The sequence below is a fragment of the Salvelinus alpinus genome, chromosome 3 (genome assembly GCF_045679555.1).
Source record: "Salvelinus alpinus chromosome 3, SLU_Salpinus.1, whole genome shotgun sequence".
Taxonomy (NCBI): Eukaryota; Metazoa; Chordata; class Actinopteri; order Salmoniformes; family Salmonidae; genus Salvelinus; species Salvelinus alpinus.
In genome coordinates this window covers 23,132,812-23,152,240 of record NC_092088.1, presented here as the reverse complement: position 1 = coordinate 23,152,240, position 19,429 = coordinate 23,132,812, and the positions used below count along the sequence as shown (strand labels likewise).

Genomic DNA, 19,429 nt, shown 5'->3' with positions numbered 1-19,429 from the left:
GTCCTTCATTATTTTCCCTAGAATCCATAGCCTGTTGTTGATTATCCCTTACACATGCGTTTATAACACGAATGACAGGTTGTACAGTGTCTGACAAGCTTTTCGCTCCATGTCTGTTTTTTTTACAGCTCTGACTGCAGGAGTGCAATAAGCTGGGTCCCCTGTCGGTCTCCAACACGACCAACCTCACTTCTAAACGGTACGTACAGGTAGCCATCCTGCACCTTCAGATGTGTAACATCACTCGAAGAGAATGATACAGTATAAATACATCAAGTTTGGCACTAATATCTTTCATTCTGTCTCCCCCTTTCACACATTCCTATCACTACATCACTGTCTGTCTGTCAGTGTATTTCTCCCTCTTCTCTCTCTCTCCTCTCTCTCCTCTCTCTCTCGTGTGTAACCTTTTCTTCAGGGGTGAGGACAGGGAGTACTCCCCACAGCTGAAGACTGCAGAAAATGCCAACATCCAGCCGAGCCCACCGTCACCAACATCCTCAAGGTCCTCCTTCTCCCCATGCCAACCCTACACAGCCTTACAGTCAGCAGGGTCATGTTGTTCACCAGGAGATCCATTGCAAAATGCTACGGTGTGTTCTAATAAACACAACACTGACTTTTACCCGCTACTATATACCTGGATTAGTACTGATGATAATAAGTCTGTTATTTCACCTTGTTATGAAGCCATATCACACTGTCATCACTGTATTTGTCTTCCCCTGTTGTGTTAGATGGTGGATGCAGACCACTCCCAAGTCTCCAGAGGGCCTGCTGGCTGTGCTGGGACACATGCTGGCTGTGCTGGGACACATGCTGGCTGTGCTGGGACACATGCTGTCTGGAAAAAGCCTGGACCCCCTCCTGGCTGCATATCGCAGCCACGGGAAAACTCAAATCCTTTGCCCGGATGTTCATCAAGTGAGACAGACATCAAGCCACTGACATGTATTATATTAAAGTCCATTAGCACAGTTCAATCCACTGTATTGACAGACTCAAATGATGTTACTGTGGAGAGTCTTAAAGATACAATCTGTAATTTGGTATTGGTTACTCCAGCCCCATTCCTCAGCTTAATAGCAAACCAAGTGGCGGGGCTGCCGTTTTGGTTGAAAAACTACTTACGGATTGTGGCTTTAAAGTCCAAATGGGAATGTCCAAATGAAGGAAGAGGGACATAATGTTTGCAGGAGATGATTTATTGATGCTCTGTCTTTGCTCTTCAGGCTGAATGAGTTTCTGAAGCACATCAGTGGAGAAAGATGTGAGTACATGAGTTAAGAATGTTTCACAGTTCGTGTTACTGAGTATGGGACTTTTTGAATGAGATTTGACATTAATGTTGACGACATGCTGAGTGTGGGAGTTGTTGAAACCGATTTGATATTGACATTGGGCACTATTTGTTCTATCTCGTTGCTGCCAAGTCGGTCTCGGTGCGAGCCCTGCTGTTCGACATATCCTTCCTCATGCAGTGTCACGGGGTGCAGACCTACGGATCAGAGGTTGGTCTCACAACTAGTACTAATTCTATCTATCATAGGGATGTAGGTCAGTATTCATAAAGTGTCACAGAGCAGGAGAGCTGATCTAGGATCAGGTCCCTCCTGTCCATGCCAAATAACAATTACACTGATCCTGAAGAGTTTGCATCATTGTCCTACTCTTTCAGCACAACACCACTAGGTGGACAAACACCCAATAGCTTTCTGCCTTGTGCTGTCTGAGTGGCACAGCTGCAAGCGTCTTTGCCACATTTATATGATGTGTAGTATGATTCATGTAACATAAGTGTTATGGTCAGAACCTGGTCCTCATATAAATGGATGTTATGTCCCCCACTCCCTATTATTATATGATATGAATCTATGTTGCGACGCCTCAAGGTGATCCGGTCGGACATCAGCCCCTCGGAGGAGACTCCTTTGAGACATGGCTGCAGACCTGCATGCCGGAGGAGAGCAAGACCCTGAACCCAGACCACCCCTGTTTTAGGATGGAGTCTGGCAAGGTGGAGAGCGATGCCACTGAGATGAAGCTAGTGTGAGTGATCTTTCACTCTAGGGTCAGAATCAGACTGGCATTCAGTGTTTCTCAGCTGCTGGGTGAAAAAAGAGGAAGGAACAAGCCCATGCTATGGTTAAAATGTTGTTCCCCATGTTCAATTTTTATTTCTTTTTTTATGAGTGTAATTTAAACCAGTGAGTCCTTTCTGCACCTTCTCTTTTCCCTCCTAGAAATCTAGCTATTGGCATGACTCATTGTTTTCCTGAAGCTGTACTGATTGTTTTGTACCGCTGTGTGTGTCAGTCAAATGAAGTGGCACGAAATCTGCCTCAGCACACCTGCAGCCATCTTGGAGGTGTTGAACGCCTGGGAGAATGGCCTGCTGTCTGTGGAGGCCGTGCAGGTGATTCCAGTATTGTGTGTCATGGTCCATTTTGCCCTCGAAACCATGTCGACAGTCAACCGTTGAACCACAGAAGTGAACTTGCTCTTGCCGTAGTGGAAAATGAGTCATAGCATATGACTGCTGACATTATGACTTGAGGTTGCATGTGTGCTGTTTTTAGTCCCTTCCTCATTTAAACCATTCATAAAGTTAGTTAATTTGTTGTATGAGTGGCCTGGAAGCATGTTCAGAGTTCACACACAGTCACCCCCCCCCCCTCTGAGTGTAGAAGATAACAGACAACATTAAGGGCAAGGTGTGCATCATGGCTATCTGTGCTGTAGGCTGGTAGCCCATGTGAGTATGCTGGGGCTGGACAAGAGGGAGAAGCCCCAGACCATGATCCGTCAGCTCATGACCCCGCTGTATGAGGAGAACATACTGCAGTTCTACAACGAACAGTACACACACACACGGATGGATGCTCGGTACACACACACACAACAGGCCCGGGTTCAATACATGTGTATTTGATTATTATTTAATAGTTATTTTCTGTGTATTTGACTATTTTCAAATAATGTGGCCCGAATCTACTACTATTGGAAGTATTTTCTAATAATTTCCTATAAATAGCTTACTATTTGATAGTATTTTCAAATACCATGGTTAAATGCATATAAGTTCATTTGAGTCAGTATTTTTCAGTGTTTTCAAATACATGCCAATACTTTCCAAGTGTATTTCTAAATACTTTCCAATATTCAACTATATATTTGTCTATTCAAATAAAACATATCTGAATACTTCAAAATGTACAGTACCTGTTAAAAGTTGAGACATTCAACTTTTTCATTCCAGGGTTTTTCTTTATTTTTACTATTTTCTACATTGTAGAATAATAGTGAAGACATCAAAACTATGAAATAACACACACGGAATCATGTAGTAACCAAAAAAAGTGTTTAAACAAATCAAAATATATTTATATTTTAGATTCTTCAAAGTAGCCACCCTTTGCCTTGATGACAGCTTTGCACACTCTTGCCAATCTCTGAACCAGCTTCATGAGGAATGCTTTTCCAACAGTTTTGAAGGAGTTCCCACATGCTGAGCACTGATTTTCCTTCACTTTGCGGTTCAACTCATCCCAAACCATCTCAATTGGGTTGAGGTTGGGTGATTGTGGAGGCCAGGTCATCTGATGCAGCACTCCATCTCCTTCTTTTTCAAATAGCCCTTACACAGCATGCGGAGATCATCCTTTCACCTACTCTGCGTCTCACAAAGACACGGCGGTTGGAACCAAACATCTCACATTTGGACTCATCAGACCAAAGGACAGATTACCACTGGTCTAATGTCAATTGCTCGTGTTTCTTGGCACATGCAAGTCTCTTCTTATTATTGGTGTCCTTTAGCAGTGGTTTCTTTGCAGCAATTCAACCACGAAGGCCTGATTCACGCAGTCTTCCGAGTGGCGCAGCGGTCTAAGGCACTGCATCTCAGTGCTATCCTTTAAACAGGATTTGGAGTGTGCTAAAAATCAAGCTGCAACAAGAGCGGCTAGAGCTGGTTAGGGAAGGAAAGCTCTCAGGGTTGAGTTTGCTCTGGGAAGGTAACCCAGATTTACCTAGGGGTTGTTCCTCTTTTGGTTGTGCCCCGGACACATTTGATATTGTTGAACTTACGGTTGTTGCCTAAATTTAATGAGGAAATACCCTGAGACATTCTTTTTGTTGTTTGATCGTGTTGCTGACGCTAGGAGTTGGCTGGATTCTGACCGCACTTTAATGTTGCAGTGTGTGTTGACTGGTAAAGCGCAGGAAGCATATTCAGCTCTTAGTATAGCCGACAGTGTCAGTTATGATAAGGTTAAAATGGCTGTGTTACAGGCTTACTGCCAACGATTTAGAACTTTAAAAAGGGATAATAAACAGACTCATGTTGCGTTTGCGTGAGAGTTCTTTACAGTTTAATCGCTGGTGTTCCGCCTCTGCAGCTATGACTTTCCAAGGGCTGTGTGATCTGATTATGTTAGAGCAATTTAAGGACACAATCCCTGATCATATAGCCACGTACATGAACGAAAAGTAAAGACTGTCGCTGAAGGTGCGGTTTTGGCGGACGAATATGTTTTGACTCTCAAAAGTGTCTTTGCAGAGCCCTGTATTCGGAGTGAGTGGGGGCGTTCTGAGAGATTTTGGCCTCGCTCACGAGATACTTTGGTTCACGGCCAGAGTTTCATTCAACTAGGGTTGAGCGTGGTAAAGCTGACTTTGGTCAAGAGTGTCACTACTGTCAAGGTTTGGGTCATTGGAAAAACGAATGTCCGGTTCTCAGGGCTACGGGTAAATTCAGTATCTGCGCTTACGTTAAATCTAAGCCTACGGCATTAGCTGCGCCTGTTCCACATCAGTTCACTCCTGACACATTGTCTCATGCCCAGGGGCATGTGAAAGTCCATATTGACCCGGACTGTTTACCTTTCTTTACGGAGGGTTTTGTGTCTGTTAGGAAGTAAGCACCTAGTGCAAGTGAAGATCCTGAGAGACACAGGTGCCTCTGAATCGTTTGTGTTGGAGTCTGTTACCCTTCTCTGCTGAAACTGATTCAGGGAATAGGTTTAAACACTGTCAGTTCCATTGCATAAACTGATGTTGGATTGTGGACTGGTGAAAGGTGAGGTTATTGCGGGGGTGCGCCTTCGTTGCCTATTGAGGGTATCGACATTTTACTTGGGTGGTGAGCGTATATGGCCTGTCGTGTTTCCATCTCTAGAGGTTTCCGCTAAGCCGTCATTTGTAGGGATTCCTGATAGTGCGTGGAGTTTCCTAGAGGTGTTCTCTTTGTGTGCAGTGACGCGTTCTATGAGCCGTGGCGACCTGGTCACTGCGCCGGCTAACAAGAATGCGACAAAGAAATCTGTCACTACTTTCCCTGTTATTCCGTTGTCTGTACCCTGCTCCGATCTAACCAAGGCGCAACAGGCTGACCCCACATTAGAAGAGTTGCGTGACCAAATTGTGCCTGTGGAACAGTTGGGAGATGTCGCCCATGGCTATTTTCTCTAAGAGGATGTCCTGATGAGAAAGTGGGTGTCTCATGTTAGTTGTTTTCTGGGGGAGGTGATTAGTCAGGTTGTTGTACCAGTTAAGCGTCGTGAGTTGGTGTTGACAACTTCCCACAATGACATTGCTGGACATGTGGGTGTGAGGAAAACCTACAATCGCATATTAGGACATTATCTTTTGGCCTAGGTTAAAGAGGAATGTTTCTGAGTTCATCAAAACTTCACACCTTTCAATTAACTGGTAAACCTAATCAAGCTATTAAGCCGGTACCACTGTTTCCTATTCCTGTACTCAGCCAACCTTTTGAGTATCTGATTATTGACTGTGTGGGTCCTTTGCCTCGTTCTAAAAAGGGTAGTAGTTACCTGTTCACTGATGTGTCAGACCACTAGGTTTCCTGCTGCCTATCCTCTCTGGTCGATCACGACTAAGTCTGTGCTAAAAGCTTTGACTCAGTTTCTCTCACTGATTGGAATCCCTAAGGTCATTCGGAGTGATCAAGGATCTAATTTCACCTCTAATCTGTTTGGTCAGGTTCTCCAACAGCTCCATATTAAACACTTTGTCTAATGCCTATCACATGCAAAGTCAAGCAGCGCTGGAACGTTTCCAATAAACACTTAAGTCTTTGTTGGGAGCTTATTGTACTGAGATGGATAAGGATTGGGAAAGAGGGGTTGCCTTGGTTACTGTTAGCCGCTAGGGAGGTTTCACAGGAGAGCATGGGTTTCAGTCCAAATGACCTTGTGTTTGGACATAGAAGTCCACGCACCCTATCTGTTCTCCAGGATGACTGGAAGTCTCCCAAGCCCCCTCAGTCCCTGTTATCTTATGTGTGTGATTTCTGGCAACGCCTGTACGCCGCTGGTGAAATGGCTAAAGAGAAGCTATCTTCACAGGAGAGGATGAAGGGCATATTTGATCGGTGAACTGAGGTTCTTGCTCTGCTGCCAATTGTTGGTTCTCCTTTTCAAGCCAAGTTTCAAGGTCCATATACGGTTGTGCGTCAGTGCACTGAGCAAAACTATCTAGTTGCCACTCCAGAACAGAGAAAAGCACACCAACTGTGCCATGTAAATGTTGTGTTGTGTTAACCCTGTTATGCACGTTCCTCTGATGCTGAACAGTGGGAGGAGTCTACAAAGGACGGAAAACCTGTTCTTTTGGCTGATACCGTTATTTAGCTGGGTTCTTGTCATGCTAGGTCTGTGCATGGGGAGGAAGATGTTCTTGGTCCCAACGATTGCATACTGCAGGGTAGATTGAGAAATTCAGAGACCTTGGATATTTTAGGCAGTCTTCTCGCTCAACTACCTGTTGATGGACGGGAAGAGATGGTCGGTCTGATTCAGAGATTTCTAGGTTTGTTTTCTGATACACCTACACGTACAAACTTAGTAGAACACGTTATTGACGTTGGAGATACTGACCCCATTCGTCAGCGGTTCTATAGAGTTTCTTCAGGTACATGCTGAAGAGTGATATAGCAGAGCCTTCTTTTTCCAGTTGGGCTTCTCCATGTATCTTGGTCAGTAAACTGGATGGGACAAACAGATTTTGTACGTACTACCATAAGGTAAACAGTGTCACTAAGCCAGATTAATTTCCTCTTCCTCGGATGGAAGACTGCGTTGATCAAGTCGGAGCAGCTAAGTTTGTGAGCAAATTTGACCTGTTAAAGGGCTATTGGCAGGTGCCACTGACGAGTAGGGCATGTGAAATCTCTGCCTTTATTACACCATCTGGTCTGTACTCCTATTTGATTGAGTTTTGGCCTGCGTAATGCACCTGCCACTTTTCAGCGACTTGTGGACAGGGTGAATGTCCACGTGACTGACCACTGTTATTTTGTGTTTGGTATTGTCCTGTTCTATTGCTCCTGTCTGTTCCCTTCTGGTCTCGTTTTCTTCTTTCCTCTTAAAGGTTGCTTCTTGTGTGCAAAGGTTGCTGAGGTTTGCTGGGGCAAGTGGAAGTGTGAACACGTACCCCTCATGGATTTGGTACGCAGGCTGGGTCAATTTGGGAAGCAGGCTGGGTCAATTGGTTTGTGATTGGTATGGTGTTCTGGGGTCCTTGTTGGTCCCCGGTTTTATGTGGGGGGGGGGGGGGGGGGACCCTCCCACTCTGTCTGCCGAATTCTTTCTCTTTGCTCTTGTTTTCCTTAATAGAATGTCAGTGGGCGGCGCTGGGAGGGTCGTCAGCAACATGGGACACACCTGGGCCCGGGTGTGTCCCAGGATAAATGCACCACTTCCCCATTCATTGAGAAGACTCTCTCCATGCAGGCACTGATAGATTTTGGTGTGGCATTTTTATGTGGCTGTTCACGTTGGCACCTTTCAACACCCCTCATTATCACATTTATGCACGCAACCACTCACTTACACTACTGATTACTGACACACACACCATTGTTAATTGTATTTAGTTTACTTTAGTTCATAAATATATTTTGTTATTCCTTATCTCCATGTTGTCTCCCTTTTTTGTTACGAACTTTGAGCCGGTTCGTGACACCAGATCTAATGTGATATATTTTCCTACATTAATTTCACATTTCCACAAGCTAGAGTGTTTCCTTTCAAATGGTATCAAGAATATGCATATTCTTGCTTCAGGTCCTGAGCTCCAGGCAGTTAGATTTGGGCATGTCATTTTAGGCCAATTTAAAAAAGGGTCCGATCCTTATTAAGACATGGCGGTCAGTCAATCTGGAACATTTCAGGAACATTGAAAGTTTCAAGTGCAGTTTCAAAAACCATCAAGCGCTATGATGAATTGACTATGATGAAACCACCACAGGAAAGGAAGACACAGAGTTACCTCTGCTGCAGAGGATAAGTTCATTAGTTACCAGCCTCAGAAATTGCAGCCCAAATAAATGCTTCACGGAGTTCAAGTAAAACAAATCTCAACATCAACTGTTCAGAGGAGACTGCATAAATCAGGCCTTCGTGGTTGAATTGCTGCAAAGAAACCACTACTAAAGGACACCAATAAGAAGACTTGCTTGGGCTAAGAAACACCAGCAATGGACATTAGACTGGTGGAAATCTTCAAGGCACACTTAACCAGCATGGCTACCACAGCATTCTGCAGCGATACTCCATCCCATCTAGCTTGCGCTCAGTGGGACTATCATTTATTTTTTTAAACAATTTTTCAACAGGACAATGACCCAACACACTTTCAGGCTGTGTAAGGGCTATTTGACCAAGAAGGAGTGGGATGGAGTGCTGCATCAGATGACCTAGCCTCCACAATCACCCGACCTCAATCCAATTGAGATGGTTTGGGATGAGTTCGACCGCAGAGAGAAGGAAAAGTGGCCAACAAGGGCTTAACATATGTGGGGACTCCTTAAAGACTGTTGGAAAAGCATTCCAGGTGAAGCTAGTTCAGAGAATGTGCAAGAATGTGTGCAAAGCTGTCATCATGGCAAAGGGTGGCTACTTTGAAGAATCTAAAATATATTTTTTGATTTAACACTTCATCTTACTACATAATTCCATATGAGCTATTTAATAGTGTTGATGTCTTCGCTGTTAACCTACAATGTATAAAATAGTAAAAAAATAAAGAAAGAACCTTGAATGAGTAGATGTCAACTTTTGACTGGTACTATATGTCCCAAAATGTCTGTGGAAACTGCTTTAGGTGCACATTGTTTAATCCCTCTCTTTGAAATGGGGGGGAAATAGAAAACAGTTAATGTGTCAAGCCTCACTGGAGGGATAAATGCGCTACAAACATAAATTGCCTTTTCATGTGAAACTCAACATGAGAGAGAAAATAAACTTTACTTTATTGATGCAAGATGGCGCTGGAGAACAAGGCTGACGTTTGACGTATTCCTAACCAATTGTGGTTTTTATGTTTGTCTTTGCGTTGTTTGTAACTTATTTAATCTTATTTTGTACATAATGTCGCTGCTACCGTCTCGTATGACCGGAAATAACTTCTGTGCATCAGAACTGCGATTACTCACCACGGACTAGCAGAATCCTTTTTTTCCTTTAACGTGCCCGACTTGAGTTTTTTACTGCTTCCCCGGGAACAGGCCCAGATCCCCATTTGTGTGAAGAGAAGGCGGAGAAAAAGGGGCCAGAGGGCGAGCTGCCTTCTGAAAATCCGTAGGCGATTGAATAAACCCCCACTTCCTTCCATTCTGCTAGCAAACGTGCAATCTTAGGAAAATAAAATCGAGGACCTACGCGGAAGATTAAACTACCAATGGGACATTCAAAACTGTAATCTCTTATGCTTCACGGAGTCGTGGCTGAACAGAACAGCGGCGTCTGGTAAGACGAGGGGCGGCGGACTATATATTTTTGAAAATAACAGCTGGTGCACGATATCTAAGGAAGTCTCAAGGTTTTGCTCGCCTGAGGTAGAGTATCTCAAGATAAGCTGTAGACCACACTATCTACCTAGAGAGAATTTCATCTATTTTTCGTAGCTGTCTACATACCACCACAGACTGATACTGGCACTAAGACATCACTGAATGAGCTGTATTCCACCATAAGCAAACAGGAAAACGCTCACCCAGAGGCGGCGCTCCTAGTAGCCGGGGACTTTAATGCAGGGAGCTTAAATCCGTCTAACCAAATTTCTATCAACATGTTAAATGTGCAACCAGAGGGGGAAAAAACAACGGACCACCTTTACTCCACACACAGAGACGCATACAAATCTCTCCCTTGCCCTCCATTTGGCAAATCTGACCATTATTCTATCCTCCTGATTCCTGCTTACAAGCAAAAGCAGGAAGCACCAGTGACTCGATCAGTTTAAAAAAGTGGTCAGATGACGCAGATGCTAAGCTACAGAACTGTTTTGCTAGCACAGACTGGAATATGTTCCGGAGTACACCACATCAGTCATTGGCTTCATCAATAAGTGCATCGATGACGTCGTCCCCACAGTGACTTTACGTACATACCAGAAGCCATGGATTACACGCAACATCCGCACTGAGCTAAAGGCTAGAGCTGCCGCTTTCAAGGAGCGGGACTCTAACCCAGAAGCTTATAAGAAATCCCGCTATGCCCTCTTACGAACCATCAAGCAGGCAAAGCGTCAGTACAGGACTAAGATCGAATTGTACTACACCGGCTCTGATGCTTGTCGGATGTGGCAGGGCTTGCAAACTATTGCAGACTACAAAGGGAAGCACAGCCGAGAGCTGCACAGTGACATGAGCCTACCAGACGAGCTAAACAACTTCTATGCTCGCTTCGAGGAAAATAACACGGAAACATGCATGAGAGTACCAACTTTCGGAAGACTGTGTGATCACGCTCTGCAGCTGATGTACAGGTCAACATTCACAAGGCAGCAGAGCCAGACGGATTACCAGGACGTGTACACCGAGCATGTGCTTACTAACTTGTGTCTTCACTGACATTTTCAACCTGTCCCCGGCTGAGTCTGTAATACCAACATGTTTCAAGGAGACCCTCATAGTGCCTGTCCCCAAGAACACTAAGATAACCTGCCTAAATGACTACCGACCCATAGCACTGTAGCCATGAAGTGCTTTGAAAGGCTGGTCATGGCTCACATCAACACCATTATCCCAGAAACCCTAGACCCACTCCAATTTCCATACCGCCCTAACAGATCCACAGATGAAGCAGTCTCAATTACACTCCACACTGCCCTTTCCCACCTGGACAAAAGGAACACCTATGTGAGAATGCTATTCATTGACTACAGCTCAGCGTTCAACACCATAGTGCCCACAAAGCTCATCAATAAGTTAAGGTCCCTGGGACTAAACACCTCCCTCTGCAACTGGATCCTGGACTTCCTGATGGGCCGTCCCCAGGTGGTAAGGGTAGGTAACAACACATCCGCTACGCTGATCCCCAACACAGGCTCCTCAGGGGTGCGAGCTCAGTCCTCTCCTGTACTCATTGTTCATTCATGACTGCACGGTCCAAGCACACCAAGACAGTTGTGAAGAGAGCACGACAAAACATATTCCCCCTCAGGAGACTGAAAATATTTGGCATGGGTCCTCAGATCCTCAAAAGGTTCTACAGCTGCACCATAGAGAGTATCCTGACTGGTTGCATCACTGCCTGGTATGGCAACTGCTCGGCCTCCGACCGCAAGGCACTACAGAGGGTAGTGCGTATGGCCCAGTACATCACTGGGGCCAAGCTTCCTGCCATCCAGGACCTCTACACCAGGCTGTGTCAGAGGAAGGCCCTAAAAATTGTCAAAGGCTCCAGCCACCCTAGTCATAGACTGTTCTCTCTGCTACCGCACGGAAAGCGGTACCGGAGCACCAAATATAGGTCCAAGAGGCTTCTAAACAGTTTCTACCCCCAAGCCATAAGACTCCTGAACATCTAATCAAATGGCTACCCAGACTATTTGCATTGCCCCCCCTTTTCACCACTGCAACTCACTGTTGTTATCATCTATGCCTAGTCACTTTAATAACTCTACCAACATGTACATATTACCTCAACTAACCGGTGCCCCCGCACATTGACTCTGTACCGGTACCCCCCTGTGTATAGTCTCACTATTGTTATTTTACTGCTGCTCTTTAATTACTTGTTACTTTTATTTCTTATTCTTACTCGTATTGTTTTAAAACTGTGATGTTGGTTAGGGGCTTGTAAGTAAGCATTTCACTGACCACCTGTTGTATTTGGCACATGTGACTAATACAATTTGATAACACAATCGCATTGTGTGCACATATGCCGCGTTCATGTGCTAGTCGTAACTAGGAAACTCTGAGATTTTAGACTTGCTAACTGGGTGTAGCTATACACGTGACACATTCAACAAGTCAGCAAGTCTGATATTTCAGAGTTCCAGTCTAGCACGTGAACGAGGCATAAAACCACCAATTATTTGGATGTGTGTCTGTCTCTGTGTGTGTATTTACTCTTACTGTATATCATTTAGGGTATGTATCAATCTATTTCTCATTCCTACTTCCTATGTGTCTCAGGAGCTGCTGAAGGAGACTCGCCAGGAGTGGGCCAACCGGGTGGTGCAGCTGCTTTACGGATCACCTTCACCCTGCTGGGCCACATCCTGCTCACAGACTCGGCCTACTGGCACAGCCTGGCAGACCCGCCCAGCAAGGCCCTGGCCAAGTAAGACTGAGTCCTCCTAGTCTAGTTTCTCGGATTCTCAATGACAATGCTATGATAATGTGCTAGCTAGCTAAGTCATAGGGACTTGCTATCTAGCTTAATAGGTGACTGTAGGGGCCAGTTTCCAGAACACAGATTAAACCTAGTCCTGGCCAAAAAAACACTTTCAATTGAGATTCCCCATTAGTCCAGGGTTAGGCTTAATCTGTGCCCGGGAAGCCATCCCTGGTTATACATGGTTCCCCAACTGAGCGTCTGCTCAGCTCCAACGAGGATGAGCCGGTGGTCCTCTCTAGTCTAGGTGAGACTGCTGCTCTCTGGTGTCAAACAAAGTACATCAGGACCGGCTCAGCAGGCAGATGTTGTGTAAAGTTGCAGATAGAAATGATATGAAAGAAAGTTATAGAACATGTTAAGATTTTTTTATTAATAATCATTAATAAAAAAACATAACATGATGCTTCCGCCACAATACTTGAAAATACAAAGGGATCAACAACATTGCATTCAACCCATATTACTGGCCTTTATGACAAGGGGAAAATAAAGAAGTCTATGTTAAAAAATCCACTCCAAATCATTCTGTTTGCAATAAGGCTGTTAAGTAATACTGCAAGACAACACGGCAAATCAATTAACTTTTTGGCCTAAATTAAAAACTACAGGTTTGGGTCAAATCCAATACAACACAGAGTGAAACCCTCTCTATTTTCAAGTATTGTGATGGCATGTTATGGGTATGCTTGTCATCGACCACAGACATGTGACTAACAGAAATGGAATAATGTGTCCCTGAACAAAGGGGGGTCAAAAGTAACAGTCAGTATCTGGTGTGGCCACTAGCTGCATTAAGTACTGCAGTACATCTCCTCCTCATGGACTGCACCTGATTTGCCAGTTCTTGCTGTGAGATGTTACCCCACTCTTCCACCAATGCACCTGCAAGTTCCCAGACATTTCTGGGGGGAATGGCCAAGGCCCTAGCCCTCACCCTCCGATCCAACGTGCTCAATGGGATTGAGATCCGGGCTATTCACTGACCATGGCAGAACACTGACATTCTTGTCTTGCAGGAAATCACGCACAGAACGAGCAGTATGGCTGGTGGCATTGTCATGCTGGAGGGTCATGTCAGGATGAGCCTGCAGGAAGGGTACCACATGAGGGAGGGGATGTCTTCCCAGTAACGCACAGCATTGAGATTGCTTGCAATGACAACAAGCTCAGTCCGATGATGCTGTGGCACACCGCCCCAGACCATGACTGACCCTCCACCTCCAAATCGATCCCGCTCCAGAGTACAGGCCTCGGTGTAACGCTCATTCCTTTCATCGATAAACGCGAATCCGACCATCACCCCTGGTGAGACAAAACCGCGACTCGTCAGTGAAGAGCACTTTTTGCCAGTCCTGTCTGGTCCAGCGACGGTGGGTTTGTTCCCATAGGCAAAGTTGTTGCCGGTAATGTCTGGTGAGGACCTGCCTTACAACAGGCCTACAAGCCCTCAGTCCAGCCTCTCTCAGCCTATTGTGGACAGTCTGAGCACTGATGGAGGGTTTGCACCTTCCTGGTGTAACTCGGGCAGTTGTTGTTGCCATTCTGTCCCGCAGATGTGATGTCCGTATGTACCGATCCTGTGCAAGTGTTGTTACACGTGGTCTGCCACTGCGAGGACGATCAGCTGGCCGTCTTGTCTCCCTGTAGTGCCGTCTTAGGCGTCTCACAGTACGGACAATGCAATTTATTGCCCTGGCCACATCTGCAGTCCTCATGCCTCCTTGCAGCATGCTTGAGGCACGTTCACGCAGATGAGCAGGGACCCTGGGCATCTTTCTTTTGGTGTTTTTCAGAGTCAGTAGAAAGGCCTCTTTAGTGTCCTAAGTTTTCATACCTGTGACCTTAATTGCCTCCGTCTGTAAGCTGTTAGTGTCTTAACAACCGTTCCACAGGTGCATGTTCATTAATTGTTTGTGGTTAATTTGAAAAATCATGGGAAACAGTGTTTAAACCCTTTACAATGAAGATCTGTGAAGTTATTTGGATTTTTACGAATTATCTTTGAAAGACAGGGTCCTGAAAAGGGGACTTTTTTTGTTGAGTTTATGACTAGTCATTAAAGCAATTTTTTTTTTAAATAAATTATTTGGATGTGTGTCTGTCTCTGTGTGTGTATTTACTCTTACTGTATATCATTTAGGGTATGTATCAATCTATTTCTCATTCCTACTTCCTATGTGTCTCAGGAGCTGCTGAAGGAGACTCCCCAGGAGTGGGCCAACCGGGTGGTGCAGCTGCTTTACGGATCACCTTCACCCTGCTGGGCCACATCCTGCTCACAGACTCGGCCTACTGGCACAGCCTGGCAGACCCGCCCAGCAAGGCCCTGGCCAAGTAAGACTGAGTCCTCCTAGTCTAGTTTCTCGGATTCTCAATGACAATGCTATGATAATGTGCTAGCTAGCTAAGTCATAGGGACTTGCTATCTAGCTTAATAGGTGACTATAGGGGACTATAGGGGCCTATCAAAAAAAACACTTTCAATTGAGATTCTCCATTAGTCCAGGGTTAGGCTTAATCTGTGCCCGGGAAGCCGGCCCTGGTTATACATGGTCCCTGTACAGCAGGGTTCCCCAACTGAGCGTCTGCTCAGCTCCAACGAGGATGAGCCGGTGGTCCTCTCTAGTCTAGGTGAGACTGCTGCTCTCTGGTGTCAAACAAAGTACATCAGGACCGGCTCAGCAGGCAGATGTTGTGTAAAGTTGCAGATAGAAATGATATGAAAGAAAGTTATAGAACATGTTAAGATTTTTTTATTAATAATCATTAATAAAAAAACATAACATGATGCTTCCGCCACAATACTTGAAAATACAAAGGGATCAACAACATTACATTCAACCCATATTACTGGCCTTTATGACAAGGTGAAAATAAAGAAGTCTATGTTAAAAAATCCACTCCAAATCATTCTGTTTGCAATAAGGCTGTTATGTAATACTGCAAGACAACACGGCAAATCAATTAACTTTTTGGCCTAAATTAAAAACTACAGGTTTGGGTCAAATCCAATACAACACAGAGTGAAACCCTCTCTATTTTCAAGTATTGTGATGGCATGTTATGGGTATGCTTGTCATCGACCGGGACTGTGGAATTTTTCAGGATCATTATAAATATGAATGGAGCAAAGCCCAGGTAAAAAGTTAGAGGAAACCCCGCCTCAGTCTTTTGAATACCTAACCCTGGGATAGTTTTTATTTTTCAGCGAGACATTTACTCAAATGTTTATGCCAAAAACACACCAGAATGGATTTCCAATATGTGTTCATGAGTTGTTTAGTCTCAGTCCTGACTTAAATGTGCTTGAAAATCAGAGACAAGGTTTGAATATTGCTGCCCATTAATCATTCCCAACCAAATTGAATCAGCTTGAACAATTTTGACAAAAATAATGAATATATGTTTCCCTAAGAGTTGTGCAAAGTTGGTAGAATCTTAATGGAGAGTTATCCAATTATGATAATTATTTATTTTTTAATTTGGAACATTTTCTATAACTTTCTTTCACTTTGAAAATGTGGAGTTGGTTGTGCAGATCTGTATGAAAAATCTGTAATTTAATACCTTTTTATAGATGTAATTTTAAGGTAGCAAAATGTGAAAAAATGTAAAGGGCAGTGTAGCGTTTTACTTTTTACTGTGCCTTAGGGGTTGACTGCATTCACCCAGATTCCATGAAGGTTAAGACAGAGTAGGGTTCTGAACCACCATCAACTGCAAGTAGACACAAGTTCTCTAAACATAAACAACTGTTTTCATATCGAAAGAAAAAGGGATACTTTTTTCCCCCATGTCACCAGGGTGAAATGGGCAATTCTAAAAGCTCCACTAGGTAAGTGTAATTTACTTGCCGTAACATGATTTTAAACCTGCCGTGGGCGCAAAACTCTGATCACGGAGTACAGTTTGAAATTTGAGCAATCGTGGCCATTCTGTATAGAAACGAAACTTCCCTGCGTCTAATCACACAGTATATTGCATTACTCTGGAAAGCAATAGCACACTTCTGTTGAACGACGAGGTTTAGTGGACTAATTAGTGTCAGGTACAAACCCAGTGTGCAAAAAGGTGGTGTAGAATAACATTTTGGAAAAACACGCACTTTAAATTAAGTGGGATGTCATGTGTATGTATAGTGGATGGAACAAGGTCATTTGGAAACTTCTCTTTCCCCGCTATGGACTTGAAATAGGAGGAAGTGTCCTCATAGACTCACTCATATGATAAGAAATGTTTTAATTTCTTACACCAGTACTTAAATCGAAATCCATAAGGGAAGAGGACCAGTGAAAACTTCGGGTGTTAACACTAGTTGCCACAAGTCAAAATTGGCTATCTCTTAAGGTTAGCTGTGTGAATAAGGTTAGGATTAGGTAGGTTTAAAATCTGATTTTAATTAGATAAATTGTAGAAATAAGGTGGGGTTTAGCCATAATTATGACTTTGTGGCTGTAATAACTAGTGACGACTCAATGTAGGGCAAATTAGAGGATTGAGAAGTAAAGAGATTCTTTGAATAAAGTTATGCAAGAGCAGTGACACCAAAATACACTGAGTTGATTTACATGCACACTAATAATTTGATTTTAAACTGACAGTAGGCCGAGTATGGCATTAGTCATATAAACGCCTTACTCTGCTTATCTTAATCGGTGTACGATCATAATCGAAGTAAGCATACGCCAATTAAAACACCTGGTTTTCTGCGCAATCTTTCGATTTACTAGGACATGTTGACGCCTTAATCAGAGTTACAGCGGTGTATTTGATCAGCGCATGTGTTAGCACGAGCATCGTGAGCTTCCTTCTTTTGCGCGAGTGAAGTGAGTTCAGGAAAACTGAGTATGCATTTTAGAAATAGTTTTCACATATAAACTTTGTGTCCGAACTCTGTGTCACAGAAATAACATGGTTGCTGTGGTAGAACGTTTGTTTATTGGCTATTTTCGGCATTTATCAAAGTCCCGTCAGGTAGCCTGATTTCAGATGTGTCCATGTAAACAAGATTATTAGGGAAGTCATTCTTCTTGCAAAAATAAACACAACATGTAAAGTGTTGGGCCCATGTTTCGTGAGCAGAAATAAAAGATCCCAGAAATTTTACTTATGCACAAAAAGCTTATTTCTCACAAGTGTTGTACAGAAATTTGTTTACATTGCTGTTAGTGAGCATTTCTCCTTTGCCAAGATAATCCATCCACCTGACAGGTGTGGCATATCAAGAAGCTGATTCAACAGCATGATCATTACACAGGTGCACCTTGTGCTGGGGACAATAAAAAGCCACTCTAACATGTGCCGTTTTGACCACACTAGACAATGCCACAGATGTCTCAAGATTTGAGGGAGCGTGCAATTGGCATGCTGATTGCAGGAATGTCCACCAGAGAGCTGTTGCCAGAGAATTTAATGTTAATTTCTCGACAATATGCAGCCTCCAACTTCATTTTAGAGAATTTGGCAGTACGTCCAACTGGCCTCACAACTGCAGACCACATGTAACCACGCCAACCCAGGACCTCCACATCCGGCTTCTTCACCTGTGGGGATCGTCTGAGACCAGCCATCCGGACAGTTGATGAAACTGTGGGTTTGCACAACCGAAGAATTTCTGCACACTGTCAGAAATAGTCTTTGGGAAGCTGCGTGCTCGTCATCCTCACCAGGGTCTTGACATGACTGCAGTTTGGCGTCATAACCGACTTCAGTGGGCAAATGCTCACCTTCGATGGTCACTGGCACGCTAGAGGTGTGCTCTTCACGAATTAATCCCAGTTTCAATTGTACCAGGCAGATGGCAGACAGCGTTTATGGGGTCGTGTGGGCGAGCGATTTTCTGATAATGTTGTGAACGGAGTGCCCCATGGTGGTGGCGGGATTATGGTATGAGCAGGCATAAACTACGGAAAACGAACACAATTGGGTTTTATCAATGGCAATTTGAATGCACAGTGATGTTGTGCCATTCATCCACCGCCATCACCACATGTTTCAGCGTAATGCACGGCCCCATCTGTACACAATTCCTCGAAGCTGAAAATGTCCCAGTTCTTCCATGGCCTGCATACTCACCAGACATGTCACACATTGAGCATGTTTGGGATGCTCTGGATCGACTTGTACGGCCGTGTGTTCCACTTCCCGCCAATATTCAGCAACGTCGCCCACCCTTTGAAGAGGAGTAGGACAACAATCAACAGCCTGATCAACTCTATGCGAAGGAGGTGTCGTGCTGCATGAGGCAAACGGTGGTCACACTGGATACAGATTATTTTATTTTTTTAATGTTATCCACACCCCTACCTTTTATTGTTACCAACAGATACATACAGTATCTGTATTCCCAGTCATGTGAAATCCATAGATTAGGGCCTAATTAATTTATTTCAATTGACTGATTTCCTAATAGGAACTATAACTCAGTAAAAACTTTGAAATGGTTGCATTTATATTTTTGTTCAGTATATTAATCTGACTTCACAATAATCGTAATATTGTGTGCATGTTACCGTACTCACTGACAACTTCCATATGGGGTCTTTAACCTTGGCTGCCTATGAACCACAATAACCCCCCTACTCTCTTGACTTTGCTAATGAAGACACTTTTTCCTCTTTCTCCATTCCTGTTGATTGTCACTATAATGACCTTTAATCTTTCCCTGTCTCCCGTGGTTGTGTTGTAGGTGACCGCTCCATGTCCACCTCCCTGTCGGCCTCCCAGCTCCACACGGTCAACATGAGGGACCCTCTCAACCTCATCCTAGGTTA

At 44.2% G+C, this 19,429-nt stretch overlaps 1 pseudogene; it reads left to right on the top strand.

The window, feature by feature from the left end:
* LOC139569789 (mediator of RNA polymerase II transcription subunit 24-like) overlaps positions 1–19,429 on the top strand; it is a 32,414-nt pseudogene that overhangs the window by 10,000 nt on the left and 2,985 nt on the right.